We start from the raw sequence: 6000 nt of genomic DNA on the forward strand, positions 1-6000 counted from the left end.
CCACCCTCCCATCCTGGCACCTTCCCCTGCCTCCGCAGGAATTGCAAAACCTGCGCCCACACCTCCTCCTTCATCTCCATCCAAGGCCCTAAAGGAGCCTTCCTAATCCATCAAAGTTTTACCTGCTCATCCACTAATGTCATTTATTGTATCCTTTGCTCCCGATGCGGTCTCCTCTATATTGGGGAGACTGGATGCCTCCTAGCAGAGCGCTTTAGGGAACATCTCTGGGACACCCGCATCAATCAACCCCACCGCCCTGTGGCCCAACATTTCAACTCCCCCTCCCACTCTGCCAAGGACATGGAGGTCCTGGGCCTCCTTCACCGCCGCTCCCTCACCACCCGACGCCTGGAGGAAGAACGCCTCATCTTCCGCCTCGGAACACTTCAACCCCAAGGCATCAATGTGGACTTCAACAGTTTCCTCGTTTCCCCTTCCCCCACCTCACCCTAGTTCCAAACTTCCAGCTCAGCACTGTCCCCATGACTTGTCCTACCTGCCTATCTTCTTTTCCACCTATCCACTCCACCCTCCTCCCTGACCTATCACTTTCATCCTCTCCCCCACTCACCTACTGTACTCTATGCTACTTTCTCCCCACCCCCACCCTCCTCTAGCTTATCTCTCCACCCTTCAGGCTCTCTGCCTTTATTCCTGATGAAGGGCTTTTGTCGAAACGTCGATTTCAAAGCTCCTCGGATGCTGCCTGAACTGCTGTGCTCTTCCAGGATCACATGTATCTCTGCGATGTACAACATTCCTCAGAAAACTGCTCTTGCCCCTTTCTGAGGTTCACAGTCAGTGCCATGCATCACCATTTACACTCTCTTGACCTCTCCCTCCATCAACACTGCCTCACACTGGCTCAGAGTTGCTCTGCACACTCCCACCTCCCTAGTTCTACTTCATCCTGTGGTTCATTCGACATTCTAACAAAAAAAATTTCTTTTTCTTTCAGGCATTTAGGAATGCAAGCTGCGAGATACGAACACCCCTCCAAAACACTCTCCCATCCCCTCCCCTCTAACTCCATCTTTTCTCTGTACCCCACCTCTTGTCATGTATTGGTTATTCCCACTGACCTTTCGCTCTCTGATGCTGAGTGCTCTGTACTCAGCAAAGGTCCGAGTCTTATCCCTCTGCACCCGCACCGTAATGAATTTCGAGCATAACATGATGTTGAACTCTTCGCCTGCCGTCTTCCCCAGTGTGCCCATATCTTTGGACTGGAGTCCTTTCCTGGTTCCATAGATCCCTTCACCCAGCTATGACACTCTTCCTCCACCTGGACCTCTCCCTCTGGCATTTTACCTGCACTTGACGTGTTCATCGAGAACTGTCACCATTAAATTGTTTGCCCAATTTCTCTATCCCATTCCCATTATCATTCAACCCTTCTCCCTCTGAACTTACTGCATTCCGCGCTCTCGGATCCAACCCTGATTTTGTCATATACCTGCCACCAAGGGTGGTGTTGATGATGTCTGGCGTCTGGACCTCTGTATTGTGGAGGCTGAGTGCCAGCTCTCAGATATCTCCTCCTATCTCCCCCGGACGCCACCATCAATCATCAGGCCATTGTGTGTGCATCAGACCACGACTGTCACCAACCGCATCTCAGCTGGTGATCTCCCTGATAGCCTCACAGCTCATAGACCCTCCCCCCCCCCCCAACCATCTACAGTCCGCTTTTACTTTCTCCCTAAAATTCACAAACATGGACCCAATGCAAACCCATTGTTTCTGCCCAACAAAAGGACTTGGACTGAGAGTGGGCAAAGAAATGGCAGATGGGGTACAAAGTGGGAAAGTGTGAGGTCATGCATGTTGGAAAGAAGTATTGAAGCATGGACTATTTTCTAAATAGGGAGAAAATTCAGAAGTCTGAAGTGCAAAGAGACTTTGGAGTTCTAGTCCAGGATTCTCTCAAGGTAAACTTGCAGGTTGAGTCAGTAGCACATAGGAAGGCAAATGCAATGATGGCATTTATTTTGAGAGGACTTGAACATAAAACCAGGGATGTACTTGTGAGGCTCTATAAGGTTCTGGTCAGGCCACATTTGAAGTATTATAGGCAGTTTTGAGCCCCCTATCTCAGGAGAAGTTCATGAGACTGGTCCCAGGAATGAAAAGCTTAACATATGAGGAACGTTTGGTGACTCTGGGTCTATACTTGATGGAGTTTAGAAGGATGAGGAGGAATCTAATTGAAACTTACTGAATACTGAATGGCCTGGACTCGATTCCATTCTCTCAGTTTCTCCATCTCCATCACATCTGTTCTGACAGACATAATACTTCAGAGCTTGATTCCACCTTTCCATTTTTTTTATACACCTGGTCCTGTTATGACATGGGATGCTTTTAATATAATCACCCATTCCCACCTATTCCCAGGTCTTTCATTACATATCACAAGGTATCACTCTCAGTAGAGTTCACCCTACCCCTAGCTTTTATTATCATTGATTTGACTTTACTTCTGACTTGGCATGCCATTTGATAAGATGGTAGCGGAGTAGGATTTCTGAGCCTGGGGCTCATCCACGTTTCTTTCCTTATTTTTCTTTTCTCTCATTTGTTTTTCTCTTTTATTTTGTTTTACACACCTTTTGGTAAAGAGCTGGGTCACGGCAGCAGTGAGTAGGCCCAGCAGTGCGGACTCATAGTAATGGCGTCAAAAGCAAGATTGGGTTCCTAGCAGCTTCTGCAGTGTTGAGGCTGTCTGAGTACTGAATCACGGCTTCTGTGGCACAGGTGGGTTTGGGTTACCGACAGAGTCAGTGTCCAGTGGAGATCCATGGAGGTGGCGACGGAGATGAGTTTGGGCCTAGTGGAATCAGCAGTGGCTGTGTTGGCAAGGTAGGCCCAAAGTGGCAGTGGAGTCGAGTTTGGGCCAGTGTGTTACCTGGCAGCATCGGTGGCATCTGCATTTGTGAGGTCCAGTGAGGATTCATAGTGGTGAGGGCGTCGGTGGAAGCAAGATGGAGCTAAAGTGTGGCAACTTTCACTCCAGTGGTGGTGACATGGCAAAGGGACTCATGCTTGACCATCAAGTCCACTTAGCAAGATGGATTGTAAAGGTAGACACTTTTTCTTGATTTCATAATTTTTCTGCCTTTATATTTTATGTTTTGGTTTAATTTTCTGTCTTTTAAGATGACGATGGAGAGTGTTGACACTGTACAACACATTTCACTGTATTTTCTAACAAGATACACATGACAGAAAACAAATCAAATCTCCCTGCTCACCTATACCCATCGATATCTCTCTTTCTCTGGGCTCTATCTTCAATCTGTTCAGCTCCGTCCTTCCAACCACATCTCCCAACTTCATCTTCATCAGAAATACAAGATTTTTATAGATCTAACAGTTCAAATGAAGGGTCCTTGCACTCAAAACATTAACTCTGCTTTCTTCTCACAGATGTTGCCAAACCTGTTTAGCCTCATCAGCAATTTCTGATTTTGTTGCATCGGGTTCATACCTGGAAGATGGATGGTCTCATGATGGGAGGTTGGACAGCCCAGACTTGTATCTGCTGGAGTTTATAACATAAAATTTATAATATAAAGAGGTGACTTGATTGGAACACAGAAGACCCTGAGAGAGTTATCCTTGTGCCTGTAATTCTCTCATTCAGGTTGGTGTAAGGAGACAAGGGAAGCAGGAAGACAAACTGAGGTAATGCTCCCAATCTTGTTTCCCAATATATCAATGTACCAGAGGGCAATAAAAATACAAACATTGTCATGTTTTGGACCTACGCCACTCTTATGACTCAATAGGGATTTACCAACCAAATGCTCAGGAATTTTATTCTCGGGGATCAAAGCATTTTACGGAGAAGAAATTTAATTTGAATTGTTACATAATTCTAAATGTTATCCCGAGAGTTATTGCAGATAAACAGTCATCAACAATGAACTAATTACTCATTTGGACTGCTGTATTACTTACAGGTGGTGAAAAGGGCGTTCTCTTGCTAAACATTTCTGTTCTGACTAGGTTTTACTTCCTTTAGAACACTCCTTAGCACTCTTTGATTTCCTGTCCTAATGATGTCACTTGCTGGCACCTCCTATTTGATAATGTTTCTTTGAAACAGTTTAGTTGCAGAATAAAGACAAACCAGGGTAATTTGAGAGGTAAAAGTTGTTTTTCATGGGAGCAGAGAACAATTTGGTGATCGAAGTGGTACATCAGGACAGTCTGGAATACCACACAGCTACATTGTATATTAAGTCTGTCATTTCTATTTATAAACAGACAGAGAGGTTCAGCTTTGATTGCTGCTTGCCAAGCTCTGAACATCACAAGTAATAAAATACTATTTTTATTTCTCTTGAAAATGCCAGCCTGCCAACTATGATAAGAAAGTGGTTTCACATGGAAAACATTACATTTTTCAGGAACTGTTATGTCTGGATTGATATAATGCACAAGAATAACATCAGAATGAAAATAACAGCAAATATCAGTGTGTACATTGTTTGTTGTAGCTGAGGCTCTAACTCCTGTTCAAAGCAAAAATAGAAAAAAAGGCATCTGATTTGTACTTACTTTAATTTCTATTTACACACAAAGATTAAAATGGGAGCAAAAGAATATATTAAAAGCAAATCATGGGATTCAGAATTTACATGATTGAGTGCTGGTAAATTAGCTAGAATCATTGAGTCTTTACAGCACTTAGCCTATAGCTATTGCATGTTATGGCATTTCAAGGGTACATCCAAACAGATGTAAATATCTGTGAGTTCCTGCCTTTACCATCCTTTCAGGTAGTAAGCTCCTGAAATAACTGCACAGAGGCCAGAAACAAATCACCTTTTTATTTACATGTGAACAATACATTGGCTGTGGCGAGCTAACTCAGTCAGTCCCCTGACATGAGGAGGTTCTGAACCACCTGGTTATAATATTTAATTAAACAAATTACAAAACAGTTTACAAAAAACAGTTAATATTTACAGCTGTATACAACAGCAATTTTACAAGAGAGAGGAGCAGCAAAGCCAGACCCCAAACCCTACCGTTCAACCAGTTTACAGAGAGGAGGACAAACCTCAAATCTCAGTTTCACATATAAAAGACAGCGACAATGACATTTGTACATAAAAAACTAATCCAGATACATAAAAAGAGTGCAGACAATACAGACCCAGCAAGCCCCCATCCCTCCCACCTTCCAGCCACTCTAAGGCAGCCCGCCCCTACGCACCTTCCGGCTCTCGATCCACCCCATGCCCCTTCCAGTTCTCGGTCCGCCCTGACACACCTTTCGACCACTTCTGGGACAGCCCGCCCTGGTAACCACCTGGTTATATATATTTTTTTGTGTGTGTGCGCACGCAGGTGTGAGACACAGTGAAAGACACAAGGTGCACGAATCTTCATTCAAATTTCCACTACCATGAAGAAAGGAAACACCCAAGTGGCCAGTGTCAAGCAGTGCCCTTAACCATCTGTTTTTTTAAAAAAGGCAATGCTGTGTGATCAACAGTCCAGTTTATATTTTTTCTTTTCTTTCCCTGTTTATTTTTTTTCTTTTTATATTAACCCCCACACTACCACCTAACTGCGGTAGTGCTTATTTTTTTCCCCCCAGCACCCATGGTGCGTGTGTGCAGGTGTGAGACGCAGTGAAAGACACAAAGTGCACAAATCTTTATTCAATTTCCACCACCAGGAAGATAGGAAAACACCCGGGTGGCCAGTGACAAGGACTGCCCTTCACATCAAAGGGCAATGCTGTGTGATCAAAACAGTGAAGGGGAGGGTAGGGACTAAATCAAAATAGAGTTGGAGGGGGAAATAATGCACTCCACTCCCTGCAGTGCCCACCTCTCCCTGAACAACTCCAGGGTGTTGGTGGACACCACGTGCTCCTTCTCCAAGGGCACCCGGGCTCTAACGTAACCCCGGAAGAGGGGCAGGGAGTCGGCCCTAACGACCCCCTCCATGGCCCGCTGCCTGGACCTGTTGATGGCC

This window comes from Chiloscyllium plagiosum, unplaced genomic scaffold, assembly GCF_037043375.1.
Source record: "Chiloscyllium plagiosum isolate Xiang-an unplaced genomic scaffold, Cpla_swu_hap1 HiC_scaffold_4, whole genome shotgun sequence".
Classification (NCBI taxonomy): domain Eukaryota; kingdom Metazoa; phylum Chordata; class Chondrichthyes; order Orectolobiformes; family Hemiscylliidae; genus Chiloscyllium; species Chiloscyllium plagiosum.